The following is a 16,656-nucleotide window of genomic DNA, read 5'->3' as shown; positions in this document are numbered from 1 at the left end:
AATTAAAAGCAGTGCTGTTAGTAGAGAGGAGTAGGAAGGAGCAGGAATAATTAAGAGCAAAGATCACCGCAGGCTCCAGGCAGCTACTGCTAATTATTTATCTGCCGCGTGTAGGCCGAGCCTCTCCTATGTCACAGGGCACGGACAGCACACCTTATTTTTGAAGCATTTTGCCCTATAGCACTCCATCCACTTCCACTGCTGTCTCCAGGACTTATTTGGTCCCATTAGCAGAGAGAACATTGTAGACCGGCACGAATAAATCTATTCTACCACCTCATGCCAGAGGAAGATCATTATCCTTACTGAGCAGAGGCAGGGGAAGGATGGGGAACCTGCCGAAATGCGAGTTGGCCACACAAACGCAGGCGCTGGAATTAGGAAACCTTCTGCTCAGCCATCGCGTCCCTCCGCAGAAACCCTGGTGTCTCATCACTGCATCTTGTGCCCAGAGCTTTCGGGCAGTAAAACACTCTGCCATCCAGCTGCAGCCTCAATGTGTAACCAACAGATCCTGAGAAATTTCTGGATAAGGTGCCAAGTTCTGTGTGGCTTTCCCTCAGATATTTTGGGGATATTCAACAAAACTAACCTTTCGCTTCAGAATGATGGAATCAATATGCTTTGCCATCCGTTATGTTGGAAGGAGGACCATAATACAGCTCTGCTTCAATTACAGAAGATGGAATCAATACATTTCACCTCCATTTATGTGGTTAAGGTCTAAGTCAGCATGGCCCACCTTTTATTTATGGGGGCGGCCTCAATACAGTTCGCTTTCATTTAAAGGGGAGGAACTAATATGTCTTGCTTTCACTTATGGGGGGTGGGAAGGAGGGAATCGATACAGCCACCATCATTTATTGGGAGGAATCTACAGATCTCACCTTGATTTACTGGGGAGATCAATACCTCAACCTTCATTAAAACGGGTGCTGTGTTGGACTGAATAAGGCTCACCTTCAGGGAGAGCAGACTGACTGGACCTGGCTCGCCCCGTACGTGGTGATTCAGCGACAGCCTTCATGTGTACGAGGTTTGGGCACCGTGTGGCTCACCAGCTGCTTGGTGTCAGGCCTGGAAAGTCAGGGGCAGCTTCGATACAATTCAGCTCTATTAAAGCACGTGGGAGCCCGGACTCGGTGTAATATATCTTCCTTTCCAGGAGACGGTCTCAAGATAGTTCTTCATTTATGCAGAGGTAGATTCAGTGATGTTCTTCATTTGCAAAAGCCGGATTCCCTGTTCCTCATCTTCTTTTATAGGTAGCTAATGTGAACTGTAAATTAATTTTCAGAGTAGAGAAATGGCCGTGATGTATTCCAGGCCCACCTTAGGGCAGTCTAACTCAATGTCAGGGAGGGAAGTGCTGCTCTACAGCTCCTCGGAGCGCAGTGAAGCAGAGGAATTGAGTATATGGGTATGAAGCAAGGGGAAGATGGCAAGAGGCTCCTAAGTGATTTTTACACAAAGGCTGCTGCTGGCGTGATTTGTCTGTGCAGCAGCGCCCGGTCTCTGTGCAAGCAGCTGATCTCACTGCATTTTACAGCTGCTAATTCAGGCCTAAATCTTGCTGTCTTTCTCTCCAGCAGACACTAAGTGCCATTTTTTCCTACCATTCTCCCTGCAAAGAGCTCAAAGCCCAGCTAAAAAGAGTGTGACCTGATCTCCCATCACCTACTAACCACCCACGTCCCCAGGCCTGCCGGGAGAGCTGCGCAGACCGCGGCAGGGAGCCTTTATTTTGGCTCCTGATTTGTTTGCAGCTCGGATTATCAGTGACCAGAAGTAAATGCTACTCGATGCAGCCAGGGGGGATGCATGATACGCGTTAGGGGGCACCGGTAGGTTTCCTGGGGGAGAAATGTCAGAACAACTTAGGGAAAAACCTCAGCCCTACTGCCCACCTGGCTGGGTTTCTCAGCGGGGAGCCCGTGGACTGAAAAGACCCCAGTGACGGAGCTGCCCGGTCACTTCCCATCATGTGCAGCAGCTGCACGGCACACAGCACCTGCAGCTCCTGTTTCAAGGTGAAAAGACAAAAAGCAAACGGAGGAGGCTTTAATAACACCGCTGGAACACACCGCATTGAAAATACGGCCGTCCCTGCTGCCCCCTCCTTCTCCCTGCACACCCAGGGGAAATGGGTGAGGGTGGGGTGAGGAACCCAAAGCAGCCAGGTTCCGACTCAGCCCCACTGATGAAAGCCTGCAGCAGATTTCAGGGAGGCGGAAGGTGGAGTGTGCATTTTCCATCCCCGAAGCTGCAGGCACATTTATTTTCATGGCTGCAGCGTGTCTGCATCACTACTTCTCCACGCTGGCTGCTTGCAGCGCGGCGCTGAGCGCTGTGCGTGTCTCTGTGTCAAGTGGGGCTTTTCACAGGCTGCCTTCTACATCCTACTGGGTCAGCCAGCTAGATAGGCTGAATACGAGAATGCCTATTTGCACGCCGAGTATTTCTATGACAAATAGGTTAATTCCACAAAGAGTTTCGTTCTGTTCCAAGCCCTCTCATGTCTCTTACATTCTTGTCCTCAAATACCCTGCCTCTTCCCTCTTTTTTTTTTATTCTAATTTTAACATTAGGCTTTCTGAACCTCCCTTTCTTTATTCCCCAGTGCCCAGTGTCCTTTCTATCTCTCCCCAGATGCCTTCTTTACAATGCCCTTCCTTAGACCTCCAGGTAAGCTTCTGTCTTTTGTCCAAGCATCTGAACATCCTCCAAGCTCAGTCACCTCCACAACCCACGTAATGCCATATTATATCTCTGGCTAGTCTAATAGAGCAATAAATTAGAGGCAGAGTCATTCAGTAGGTCAGCCTTTTTCCTTAAAGCTTTCTGGGAAACCTCCAGCAGCTATGGGGGACTGCGTGAGTTGTGCTGCTACCAAATTCTGGAGGCCCACGGCACGGGCAGCATCTCCCATCGCCGCGTAGATGAACTCACGGGCTGGGATTTGGACAAGCACCAAGCACAGGGAGGAGATCCAGCAGGCTACCTCGGAAATTATTGCAAATTCCACCCAGAAGTGGTCTACAGCATGGGAAGGAATAAGAATGCCCTCCTTAGGGCAGAAGTGTGCCTTAATTACAGAATGCAAGGGACCACACGGTACGATGATGGGCTTCTTAGAATAATCAGCACTAATACCCAGCTCTTACATGCTGCTTTTTGTTAGGTTTCAAAACGCTTCACCAGTGGCACAGAAATGACAACGCTTGGCCAAAACCAGCCAGTGGCAGGACCACAAATGGAAAGCAGCTGTCCCCAGCGTCCCGGGAGAGCGCGCTAGTTTCTGGCCACGCTTCCTCCCATAAAAGGCAGAAAAAACCCAGCCCTGCTCCTCGCACCGACTGCACCGCGTAAAGGAGCAGGAGGGCAGCTATGAACCATTGCAGGGGTCCCCCTCGTTAAATATATATAGAGAGATTTATCTGTTTGCCCTACTTTTGGCAACCCTTCTCCCAGGCAGAGCTGCTCGGGGTACGATCTCCCCCTGCGGTCTGGGATCCTGCGTCAGCCCCCGCCAGCAGCCCGGGCAGGGGGAGAGGAGCCCAACCTGCGCAGGGAACAAAGCCAAGTGCCCATCGCTGCCGGCTTCCAGGCACGCCAGCTCCTCTCCTTTGTCTCCCCTTTGTGAGCAGAGGAGCGAATGCGGTGCGGTGATTGAAAGGTGCTATTTCGTGATCTGCGATGGATTTTCACACCTTTTCAACGTGGGGTGGCCACGCAGGCTTTTTGCACTCTTGCCGTATCTGTTTGATTGTGCTTTCAGAAGCTGTAAACAGGGACACAATAACAGTCTTCCGTCTGCACGGAGCCTTGCTCTGCATTATTCATACATTTCCTTCCCGTTTCACACACTTATGTCAGTCCTCATTCAGGCAAAATTCATGTTAAATGATTCACGCTCTCTTTCTCTCTCTGTGTCTTTCTCTTTTTCTCTGTCTTTGAAATAGGAACGAGAGAAAAATGCAAAAAAGGAACGTGTGATTAGACTCCTCTCTCTCCTTTGCCTTTCCCCTCCTCAGTCAGCCCCCCGTTCTCAACAAGATCTCTATCTGCTCTCTCGACTTCAGTGTCTGATGCAGAGGAAAATGAAGCAGAGGAGATGTCAGCGATAAAAAGTCCCATTGGTACCATCCAGCTATGCGCTGATTAATCCTAATTTCTGAAATTAAAGAAAGGAACGCCCATCTACGTATCCTCTTTGCCCCTGACAGAGATCTGGGCTATCTCCTTTTTGCCTTGCCTTGCCTTCTCTTCCCTTCCCTCAGGACTTTTGCCCCGAGAAGCCTCCCCACATATCCTAGGAGCATCCTAGAGATCTCAGTGGCAATTGCTCCGGGGCTTTTCACTTGCTGGGTGCTGTGAAGTTCTGCCTTGCCACTTTCATTCCTTGGTATTCATATGGGATTAATAGAAGGACGAGCAAGAAGGCATGGCTTGCGGCATTTGTTATACAGGGATGAATCCCGGCTTTGTGGTTCATCTTTTTTTGCCTTGCATGATGCAGCTGAACGCCTTAACCCACAGTTGCCCACCTGTGACTCTCCAGCACTGCATTGAGAGAAAACCGAGGTGCTGGTGACGGGCTGAAGGGAGCGACCTGGGAGATGGCAGGCCTGACAGAAGGCTCCCTGATGGCTGGGACCTGTTCTCACTGCCACAGCAGCTCGCACCACGGGGAAGCTGTCACAGCCCAGGATGGCTTTAGATTACCCCGGTGTGACGGTGTCCAGGAATGCATTTTTCTCTCTTAACGTGGCTGAAAGGTTGCAGCCATCCCTCTCGGAGCAGCAAGCCCTGCTGTCATCCGTGCCTTGTGCCGTGCCCTGCTCGCCCCAAAGCTCTGCACCAGGGGCCGTGCTCTGAGTGCGGCAGGAAGCCGAAAGCAGCGCAGAATGCAGATGACTGCCAGTGAAAGAGACTTTCTCACTGGGAGCTGCCAGTGCCAGCCAAGCTGCTGGGTGGCCACTGCTTCTCTTGGGGAATGCAAAATGCTCCTTTGGTTCCACAGAGCCCTGGGTGAGGTTTGTGTGACTGAGAGACACCCACCGCACACCGAGACCCCGCAGCGGCACCGCCACCGCGCCTCCTGCCCGAGGGAGGGGACAGGGAGCCCCTGGCAGGGCATCCCCAGAAAACAAACCCTAGTGCAGGGATTTGTTTTTCTCCTCTGGTTCTGAATTAACGTTTGTATTTTACTTTTCATCTGTTACCTTTCTCTGGAATTGGCTCCTGTCGGATGCTTACAGGGAAGGTGGGCAGACGGGTTGAGTATGAGAACGCTTTTTGTAGTACAGCTTTCAATTGCAGAATTGTCCTTTGTAATGTTGTAATGTTGCTAAAGAATTACCCTTTGCAAGGATTTTCACTGTTATCCAGAAATGGAACAAGCGTGGCCTTTTGCATTGAGAAAACCAGGGAATAGAACAAGCAAAAAAGCCTGACATCGATATTTCTTCTGATTTTGACAGCAAATGTTCTTTCATCTTTCTCACATTTGTCCTGGTTGGACCCTCTGAAGCAATCTGAGCACTTCCCTGTGGTGCTCGTGGCTCAGACACCTGTAGGCACATCGCGGTGCCTTTCCCCATTAGCCAATTTTTCTAGCAGCACCAGCCAAAGGAAGCTGTCTGCTGCGGAGGAAGCTGTGTAATTGTGAAACTGTGCAGCAAGACGGGCCAGGAGGAATGGGAATCATTTTATCCCATCCCGACTCTGCCCCTCTCTGTGCAACTTGATTTTCAGAGCGGTGATTGCCCTGACAGCTGGGTAACCTCACTGGGCTTGCCCTTGCTGGACTGTGGCAATTAGAGCAACGTCACTGCCCGTGACGCACGTTTCCGAGTGGCTTCTTGGCTCGGTTCAGGTGTGGGATCCACTTCCACGGGATCGCACCAGCTTCATGCTTCCGAGCTCCAGCACAGGGCAGGGCAGCTTCCCGGCCCTCCTTCTGTTCCTTTTTGCAGAGGGGGATTGCTGACATCCTCCCCGCTTCGCCTTCTTTCCCCCTCTCCCTTTTTTTTGCACCCAAAAGCCCTCGAGGGACCCAAATCCATCTTCCACACTCAGCAGCAGCGCTGGGGAAGGGAAGGGAGGGGGAGGGCGGGCTGCAGCCTGATTTCCAGGGGGACTGCACTGCTCATCAAAGGGCCTGTATCCAGGCAACCCGCTTCCCCTGCCTGAGACGGGCACCCGCAGCTGGGGCTTCGGAAAGCTGAGAAGGAGCTACTGTAAAGAGCAGCTCCGGGGAGGAGGTGGGGATGGCGCGGAGAGGGAGCCGTGTTATTTCGGGCAGGTTATTTCTGCCCTGGCACCAGCACGGCATCCAGGCTGCCACAGAAACCAACAGAGCCACCCAAATGCTCCTCTCCGGGTCCCCCCGAGAGAGGGAAGGTGCCGGCAGGTTCCTCACCCCACGGAAAGGCGATGGGGAAGGGCTCCCCGTGCCTCGCACAGCAGCAGGTCGGTTCCCCAGCTGGGGAAGGAGGAGGACAGCGAGGCACAACCCCTGCTGCTGGGGCACGGTGAGGATATGCTCTGTATGGCTCCAAAAGCTCGAACCCAGCACGTGAAAGTGCCAAACCCACAAGTGCACACGTGCAGGCAGAGATGGCACAGGCCATCTTAGATCCTAAGCTCCTGTTTTGGCCATATCCCTAGGATTTGGTTCCAGTTTAAGACCTCAGCTGATGCTCTCCCAGGCTGGAGCCAGCCCAGGTTGCGCGCAGCTCCCCAGGAAAGCCTCCCCACGTTGGCTGCCTTGATTCTGCAGCTGAGAGCTACTCCTGCCCCGTCCCAGGCATTTCCTGACCTCTCAAGCGCCTCTCTCCTCGGAGTACCTCCGCCGCCTGCCCTCTGACTCTTTTTTTCAGCGCTTTCTAACCTGTGGCTGAGCCGTTCACCAAGTGCCATTTGCTAGGCGGAGAGAAATAAGCTCTGGGGGGCTTGGAAAGAGCATTAAGGAGCTAAAAATAACCGTGGGTCAACTCTGAACCAGCCGGAGGCACTTCTCCTGCCCCGGCCCCAGCTGGTGCGCAGCCGGAGAGGACGCTCAGCCAGATGAATCCTCTCTGGCCTCTGCAGCCGCTCCTCTCCCTGCCCTCGGGGCATCGCTGCTGCCAGGACCGGGATTGCCACACTGCTATAGAAAGAGGAAAACAAAACAAATGAAAAGGAATCTGCCCCAGAATAACCCCTCCGCCTCCTGGCACCGCATCCGCCCGCCGCAGAAAGTTTTGTGAATCAGAGAGGTTAGGCAGGAAAAGGCCTATTAGTTCCCATGGCTGGCCAAGCAGGGGGATGGGAGGAGGAGAGGTTAGTGCCCGAATATCCCCTCCAGCACATTTCGGTCAAGTATCTTCAGCCAGGGAACCCTCCTGGGGCCCCAGGACAGACCCAGCTGGGGGCTCGGGCAGCCCCTCGGGGCTCCATCTGCGTCTGAGTCCACGCAGGGCTGAAGCGAGGAAGATCACAGCACCATGACATCACTCCTGATGTTTGATAAGATCTAACTTCAGAAAGGAAGAGAAAGGCTCGATGTGCTTTGACCGCCCTAACTGCTCACTTGGGCGAGTGAGAGTTTCAGCAGCTCGCGTGGGGCAGCACAAAGCAGGGGCAGCTGCTCCAAACATGCCTGGGAAATGGCGTAACATCACTCACTCCAGCACCTCTTACAAACAGCATTTAAAAAACCTGCATTAAAGTATAAATATTGCAGGGGCCAGCACTCCAAAATGAAGATGTGAGGAACGCGTGTGCAGCAACACAACCCTTCACTCGCATTCCTTAGCCTAAGCTCATGGACAAGGGCTTTAGCACCATTAGGAGGCTGGATGTTTTTTCAGATGCTCGTCCTGCTGGAGACGAGCAGTGACGCACACCTCGCTGATGGATCTCACAGCTGTAAGCTGACAGCTGAGAAATGTCGGTATGCAGAAATAATTATTCTCATCCAGATTCCGTAGGAGAGTGCTTCTGTGACTGCGTGTGCTTTTCCCAGCTTCATCAGTGTCCCTATAATCCTTCTGCTGTCACTCAGCCGCTTCCCCATCCCTGCTGCCCCCTCTTCTGTCCTGTCCCTGCCATCCAGCTCCGGCTCCTCCCGTGCTCTGCAAGGCTGCAGCCAGGAACCCAGGTGGGGAGGATCGAAGCGAAAGCGATGAGAGGCACGATCGGCGATGCTGCTACACGCTGTGATTCATTTCAAGCTTTGGGGAGCTTTAGCTCTGTAGCTATTTATAAGACGAAGAGAAAATAGATTAGTAGATAGCAGCTCTGCAGTGGGCAGTGAGAAGGGGGTGAGATCCTCACCATTTTTGTGTATTCCCATCCCCTCGACAGTAAAACGAGAAGGAATAAAAGTGCCTAGAGAATCGATTCCTTTCTGTGTGCTGGCTGCCTGCTGAGCTCTGCGCCATCATGCAGGAAAACATCTGCACGGGGAGTTGGTACAAACCAAGGAGACTGCCCAGCCCTCAAAGGCGGCCTTGCATACCCACTAATATGATCTGCACGATGCTCTTACGAGATGTTTGCTGAATTTACCTTCTCTTGTGTACACGGGGCATCTTCTAGCCCTCACAAAGTACTGTTTGACATGGCCAGGAAGCGCAGAGCTGCCAAGTCTGAGCAAAACCCTACTCAGCAGCAACGGGACTTTAAACTCCCAGCACCTGAGCCTGGAAGGCTGCCATTCTCCCCTAATCCCAGAGCACAAACCACGCCAGCCTTTTCCCACTGCAAACCACATCAAGAGCCCACCCTTTCCTTTTTTCTCCAAGGCGACCCGAGCCGTATCAATGAGCAGCCTGGTGTCCAGCAGGGAAGTGTGACTCATGCTTCCTTTGTCACGGCCACAAAAGCCACGATAGGACACGTTTCCCCTGATGGCAGGGGACAGGAGAGGATGATCCGGAAGGTCATCCTATATAAGCCTTCCTTCCAGCCCTGTGTTCCTTGTCCGGAGAGGAGCACTGTTTCCAGTACTGAGGGACAGGATCGAGAGACTTGAATTTGTCCCTGAGTTGCCTCTGAGTGTGTACAGCTGAATTTATTTGGTGCGTTACCTGGAAGATGCAGACAGTAAATGCATTAAACACGGAGAAAGTGTAGGATTCGACGACGGCTAATTGTGTATCTGAGGAACAAAGCATACATTTCTAATTAACTGAAAGGATCGTTCTTTATCTCCACCAGCCTTTGTGAAGTACTTTGCTCTGGAAGAAGCATATGATGCACAGTTAGCAGCACACGTTACTCAATTATTAATTCACCCTATTATTCTATATGCCAGCATATTTGTAACGTGCCAGTTGCTTTGGTTTCTACGTGAGGAATGCACAGTATTGAACCCTAATTAATGAAATCAAATACTTTCCACTACACACTTCTAATTAGAAATGCTACAGATGATTTCCAAAACGATATTGTTAACAAAACAACATATGGCTCGCCTTGTTCGCGAGCTTTTCAATGCTGCAGTTGGTGATATAGTTTGGGATCCCCAAGACAAAAGATGTTACATAAATATCAATTCAGAAGTATTTCAACAGTTTCCCTTGCCAACAAAAGCCCCAAGGCTTACTGCATACTGAGCATAGTTGTTTATTTATTACTTTTACTATTTTTATTGTCCCTGCTTCTAAAAAGTCAAATAATACAGCATATTGATTATGATTAAAGATTATTTGATGCATTTCCATTCAAATAGGAAATGAATCCCAATGACCGCCTTCCAGTTCGGACAGCAAATTTCGACTTTCTTTTATTTCCCGTCCAGTTTCAGCTGGATATAACCCGATTCCTCCCTTCCTTAGAGGATGGTGCAAGTGCTGCCCTGTGCTGTTCAACATTTGTCCTACTCAGCTCTAAGACCGACCGGATTTCAGCAACGGGAGAAGCAATTTCTGTGCTTTCTTCATAAACACTTGGCATATTCCAAATTAAAATGCTCGCCCAAATATTTACTTTTCAAATAGTTGCACGGAGTGATCCTTATCCCTTCTCTTTCCATTTCTTCCTAACCCAGATCTGCCAGTCAAACTGGGGCTGGGGGGAGGCTGTGGAAGCCAGAAGTGGCTTTAAGCTTCTTTACCATTCAGTGGCTCTGGGGCTCGGGTCACTTTGGTCACTGGGCATCATGCCAGGGTCACAGCCCAGCCAGCACAGGGCACAGAGAGGAGATGGGACCTGCAGATGTGAGCCTGCACAGGCCGGGGGAAGAGAAATCATCCAGCAAACTAAGCCTGGGCTGCATGCTCGTGGGATGAAAGGGCAGCAATTGTAAGAAAGGAAGATTTCTGGAGGCAGTTTTTAACTGCTGGTTAGAGAATCAGTCGTGATTTCAACAGCCACATCTACCAGACTGGACTGAACCACCTCCAGCACAGAAAAAGCCTCAGGGAGGAGATGAAAAGTGTAATTAATTAATGCTTGTTAAAATGCTTTGAGACCCTCAGATGGAACACACTAGAGAAGTAGAAAGACTTAATTATTTTTACCAGTGATATTAGGGGGGTTAACTGCTTCTCGCTGAGATGCTACAGTCCTCCTGTTCCTTTTGAGTTGGATCTGCTCTGCAAATGGCATCCCAGAGCAGAAAACAGCTGGACAAAAACGGTGAAATGGAAATCTCAAGGATTTGGTTTGTGGAAACATATTTCTCAGGGACACATCTGTTTGACGCAGTCAGACAGCCTCGTGTCAGACCTGACATTAAAGAGGAGCCGGGCTATGGCAGGAGCTCACCTTAATGCAGGCAGAGCTGTGCCTCTGGCTCCTGGCAAGGCAGCTCTTTTTCCCCTTATTTCCCTTTACATGATTTTGCAACAGGAAATGTAGCTATTAGCTAAATGGCAGCAAAATATTCGGACAGACATTATCAGAGCTAACCCCCCGACGAAGCACAAGGAAATATTGGCTAGCTTGGCAGGACAGGAAAACAGACTCCAGATCCTTTCACCTCCGCGTCACCAGGTCCAGCCCAGTCTGGATTGATCGTTAGAAAAATGCCATTTGACAGCTTTTTGGCACTCTGGACAAAATGAACCGGGCAAGGGAAGGATGGAAAATTCTCAGCCTGAGTCCCACTGGGACAAGTATCAACACCAGGAATGGCACCGCTTGCCAGCTCCGAAAAGAGGCCATCGCATTCCTCAGACACAGTACTTCCAGGAGGGCAGGAGGAATAATGTCAGGGCTATGTTAAAGCAGCTTGCCCTGTCCTGCATGTACCTTTTAGACTCCAAAATTAACTCAGCGCTTTCCACCAGAAAACTATTCACTTTGAAGAGCAGAGGAGAGAGAGTGGGCACCAGGCAGACAGGGCGAGTGTTATTTGTAGGCCATTTCCTGAAAGCAGGAGCATGCCTCGGGACAGCACCGTGAATTACTGCTAGTAAAAATCTGCCATAACTCAGCATTACTAAAATTGTTCTGTACCCTGGCACTGTACCCATCCCTAGCTTGTTCCCTGCATGAAGCATAGCTCATTTGGAATAAAACACAGCCAGACAGAGGCAGCACAGCTCCCAAAGTTATAGGATCTTAGATACCCTTGTCCTCCTTATGACACCTGAGCACTGCCTGGTCTTTGATGTATTTTTCCTTATGATGTCCTGATGAGGCAGCCCTTCGGCTGTTCTTTCAAACGCTGCAGTAACTCTGGATCTTGCCGCAGTTACACATGTACCTCCCGTGAAGATGTTTGGATGTTTTAAACAACAAATGTTGGCAGCGCTGAGAAGATCCGCGTGGTTCTGGTACTCCAAAGCTGGGGAGAAAAAGCAGAGCGGTCGAAACTGTGTTCCCCCAGGGCTCGGTGGCTGGGTTGGCTGGGGGCTCTGGCAGCACAGCCACAAGGCCCATGGGAAGCAGAGCATCTCAGATTTATTATCATGATTACCATCGGGTATCCATCAGGTACGTCATTCCTTCTTCTGTTTCTGGTGGGGATGCGGGCACTGCTTAGAGCAAGGAGAAGCAGCACTGTGGGACCGCTCACCCCGAGACCTGGATGCTTCTCCCCCAGAAATGGCACTGGCTCTGGCAGCTAGATCCAAAGCCCGATGCTGAGAAGAGGTAAGCAGGTTTCCCACGAAGCAGCGCCCCAGAATGCAAATAGCGGCATGTCCTAGAAACACCCAGCCCCTCTCCTCCTGTGCCGTCCTGCCACCAGACAAGGCCATCCCTGAGATCTGTTGTTGAAGGAGCAGAGGTAAGAGTTGCACAATGATATAATGAAAACTGAGGGCCTGAATTGGCAGTGGATCTGCCTTGAACTGTCATGAAGCGATAAGCCACTTCTTGACATTCACCGGGAAGGTTAAACGAGAGAGAACTCAGCCCATCTTTGCCCATGGTTCCTCGTGCCATCCCTATCTGACAAATCACATGTGTAAACAGGGTTAGACAGCCCTGATTTATTTTTTTACAAGGTGCAAGGCCACAGCAGCAAGGCCTGTGTGACGTTTCTTGGTCCTGCAGAACTCCAAGCCCACACAATTCCCCGTCCTTCCCGTGTGCCTGCAGTGCTTCGAGCCCTGCACAAAGTGGATTTGCTTCCTGTGGGCTGGCGGGGTGACGAAAGGCACATATGATGGTTTTAAAGCTCAAACTCGGTACATGGGAGTGTAAAGGGACGCGGCTCTGCCCGGCTCTGCATACAAAGGCCTACAAACGGTGCATTACAGTTCCTAGAGAGAAACCCGATGAACTCAGAAAATAAAACACGCCGAGCAACTTTCACCTCCGGTGCCCCATCCCTAAAAGCTGAAGCGGGTCCCTCCAGGTGCTGCCGGGCTCTCAGCAGCAGGGCTCGCAGCCCCGCGATTCCAGCTTTTGAGAGAGCCTCAGTGCAGCCCGGCAGGCCTCCTGGCACCCAGAAAGATGCTCACCAACCCCTGCTAGCTCAAAGCTGGGCCTTTCGGAGCTGGGAGCACAGCGGGACTTTGCCTAAGCCGCAGTGACCAACCCACTGGGAATGGGGACGGTGGCACGGCAGAGCTGGGCCTTCCAGGGAGAGGGAAAAGCAGCGGATGAAGGGGAGGTTAAAAAAGCAGATGGACTTGACCTCTCCTCCGGGGCCTTCTGCGTACTTTTAACTCACACCCTGTCTGAGAGCGCTGGTGACCTGGCATGGGAGATAGGAGAGGCAAGAGGAGATTCACAGGATTTTAACAACAAAGTGTGTTTGTAGTTCCAGGGGAGCTGGATCCAGGAAATGTCATTGTTCACAGCGTGGGCCGTGACCCCTGCAGCCTGCTTTGGAGGCAGTGACCTCTGCCAAGCGGTGACAGAATTCAGCTCTTAGGTTCGGCTTAATCCTGACCTGCAGCTCCACCTTTTAGCCCCCGGCTTCCCGAATCCCTTTGACAAGGCACTGAACTCCTGACCTGCGGAATCCCTTTTTATTCCAGCCCTGATCCCCCTCTGTCTCCATCTATCGTTTCATCACTGAGCTCCACCAAATCCGCTCGCTCTGGACCCGTGACACCCTTCTTATCGAACACTGAACGTGGGCATTGGCCACCCCGTTCTCCCCAGCAAACTCCTCGAGCCGAGCGTTGCCGACATTCCTTGGTTTTGCTGGCCAAGCAGGTCAGTTCAACTACACCCTCCCCAATCGCCAGCGCCGCTGCCACTGCCATGCAGGGCCCACCCTTCCTCCAGCTGTGTGGATGCACCTCCCTCCTCGCAGGCGTGATTCACAACGGCTCCAGCCTGCAAAGATGCCGAAACAGGAAGCCAAATGACTGCTGCGCGACCTTGGGAATGCAAATTCCATGTGTTTGCGAAGTCAAAGCAAGCCATTTCCTTCCCCAGGCCCTCCTCCCTCGGCGGGCGTGCAAGCCACAGCTAATGGGAAAACACAGAGGCGCACACAAAGCTTTGTCGATGCTAATTGCCAGGAGCTGAGGCCCAGTCATCCTGTTGACTAATTTGTCAGCCGCTGCTGACTCAGCAATCTGGGGGGACAGCTTCTCCCAAGCACTCGAGTGCATTGCAAGTAAATGCCTCTCATTGTTCTTCCCTTCCCCTCGCTCTGGTGTCTGTATTTGCGGATAATTCCTGCCCCGGGCTTGACCTTGGCTTCGGCGGGGACTGGAGGGCTCTGCTGGCCGTGGTGGGCCTCTCATTAAACCCGAAACCCGCGTGGAAGGAACGGGCTTGGCGGTGCTGGGAGGGAGAGGGGGGAGCTCATGAGCTGGGCTGGAAGCGGCCTCTGCACAAGCAGGCCAGGGCCGAGAGGAGAGGGCTGACCCGAGCTGTGTGCGTTATGTGGAAGAAAGGCAAGTGAGCTCAAAAAGCAGGCCCTGTCTGGAGCAACCGGCCCTAAAGCTGCCCGAAATACGCACAACTTCCTCGCTTAGCGAGCGCGTGGTGTGCGTGATGCTCGCTGGCACATCGGCACAGCCAGGGATCCTGCTGGAGCCGATTAAATAATTCATTATCAATAATATTGTGAAGTTTGGCAATATTTTCCCTGAATAAATATTCGCAGATACATTCCCATCATTTAGCCAGCCTTGGCGCTGTTCCATCCCGTTTGACGTGCAGCTCCACCAGACGTTGCTCCCAGGTAGGGAAATAAGCTGCCTCCTGTGAGACACGTGGAGCCCGGGAAGTTTCAGCCAAGTTCCCAATCAGCAGGTGGCATTTATGAAATTGTCTCTCTGTAAAAAGAGCTTTGCTATGCAATGCCTTTCTAACCATTCTGGAAATCCTAAAGGTGTTTATGGAGAGACCCAGGCACGTACCGAGGCAGTTACAGGATGTGCAGTTTCTGTTTGTGCACCTTCTTTGAATTCATTGTTTTGCAGCTTTGCAGAAAGAGAGATTTTGTGTTTTTTCAGTTCGATCTGTATGTCCTGCTGGCTGTAAACAGGCTATTTGGAACAAACGGCTCCTTTTGGAGAGTGTCCTGCGAGGCACTAACATGCGCGGGTCCACTGAAGGTAGCAGGCGTATTTCTTTCAGGGTCACTGGCTGGAGAAAGCCCTAGAAGACAAACCATCCAGGCTTCTCCTGCTGACATAAAGCCTTTCAAATCAGATATGAAATAAAACTCTGCAGGATAGTCTTCTGCTTTCTTCTAAACACTCTCGGTACAGCCCACTCTGCTCCTCACTTGCCAGAGTCTCGGTAGTTGTCTGGCTGTTAAAGAACCTGCTTTGGTTCCAGGCCTGAGACGTTTGCCTTCTGCCTCTCTTTCTGTCCATCTCACTTTTGTTCCAAATCTCTCTTCTCCTGGGAACTGCTCGTCTCTGCTAGAGAGTCTGCATCCTTTCATATGGCTCATAAAGAGCTCGTGGAGTCCTGAGAGGTTCGGCAGTCCATAATGAATAACTCAAAACCTAATCATTCAGCCTCATAAAAATACGGAGAGGCTCTAATTTCTATTGAGGACAAATCATACAACTGCGGCCCTTCGAAGCCAATCCCATTCGGAAATAGGATGTTCCAACAAATCACGGGAAGACTTTTTCAGAGATAAAAACCCTTCTCATTTTCCAGACATCTCCTTTATTAAATGTCTCATCCAGCTCGTTGCAATCTCTCTGTATTAGGCATGATACCAAACACTAAAAAATATCAGATAGAGAGGAAGATGAGAGTGACGATGCTGGAATATGAATTGTCACAGAAAATTACTTCATAGTGTTAAATTGGACTCGTGGCCGCAGTCCCATAAAAGTGGATATTTATCACGGAGAGAGGCAGACCCTTAATCTTGGCTGTGTTCTGTGTACGTGGTAAGCCCAAGGACAGAGGTGGCCTCAAAGCACCTTTGGTGTCACCAGTGGCACTGGGTTCTGGGATGTAAATTAGAGCTCCCCAGTGATCCTTGCTAATGGGGCTAGATTATTTCTGGAGATGTCATGAATCAGTCTCACACAGGGATATGGAATCAAGGCCCTTTACCTGCTTTCCTCTTCCTGGCAGATTAATGGGCATACGCAACCTGGCAGCAGACATACACAGCATTTCTCTGTCCTGTGAGATCCTCTAGCAGTCAGTCTAGGGCTTAGACTCAGGCCCCGTATATTCATTGCCACAGGATTGCGATCTGCACCTGCTCGACCAGCTTCGGAGAATGAAAGCAGTAAGCTCCTGAGAGGAAATGGAGGGTTTGAGCAGGCCAGACCCAGACCATGGGACAGAACAGAGCAGAAGAGCACAGCTCGGTTGGAAGGGACCTCCAAAATCACCTCCTCCAGCTGCCTGACCGCTTCAGGGCTGGCCAGAAGTTCAAGTGGATTCCTGAGGGCATCCACCACCTCTAGGCAGCCTGTCGCAGGGTTTGGCCACTCTCCTGGTAAGGAAACGTTTCCTGATGCCCAGTCTGCACCCCCTGGCTCAGCTGGGTGCTGTGCCCACGCATCCTGCCGTTGGCGACCAGGGAGAAGAAATCGGAGCCTCCCCTCTCTGCTTCCCCTCCTCAGGATGTGGTTTTATTCCCACTGCAAAGCGCCTTCCAGTTCCGTACAGAAGCGTTAGCTTTTGTGTCCCGAGACCTGAGGATGTTTCTCTTAGTGCAGGGAGAAGTCACAGAAAAGGAAAGCCCTGCTTCTTTTATTTTAGTGTGGATACTTTCATTTTACCTGTGAAACAAAACAGCTGCTTCAGCTGTCAGCTTCTCATGTG

The sequence above is a fragment of the Anas platyrhynchos genome, chromosome 5 (genome assembly GCF_047663525.1).
Source record: "Anas platyrhynchos isolate ZD024472 breed Pekin duck chromosome 5, IASCAAS_PekinDuck_T2T, whole genome shotgun sequence".
NCBI classification, from domain to species: Eukaryota; Metazoa; Chordata; class Aves; order Anseriformes; family Anatidae; genus Anas; species Anas platyrhynchos.
Note: the sequence above shows the minus strand (reverse complement) of the source record.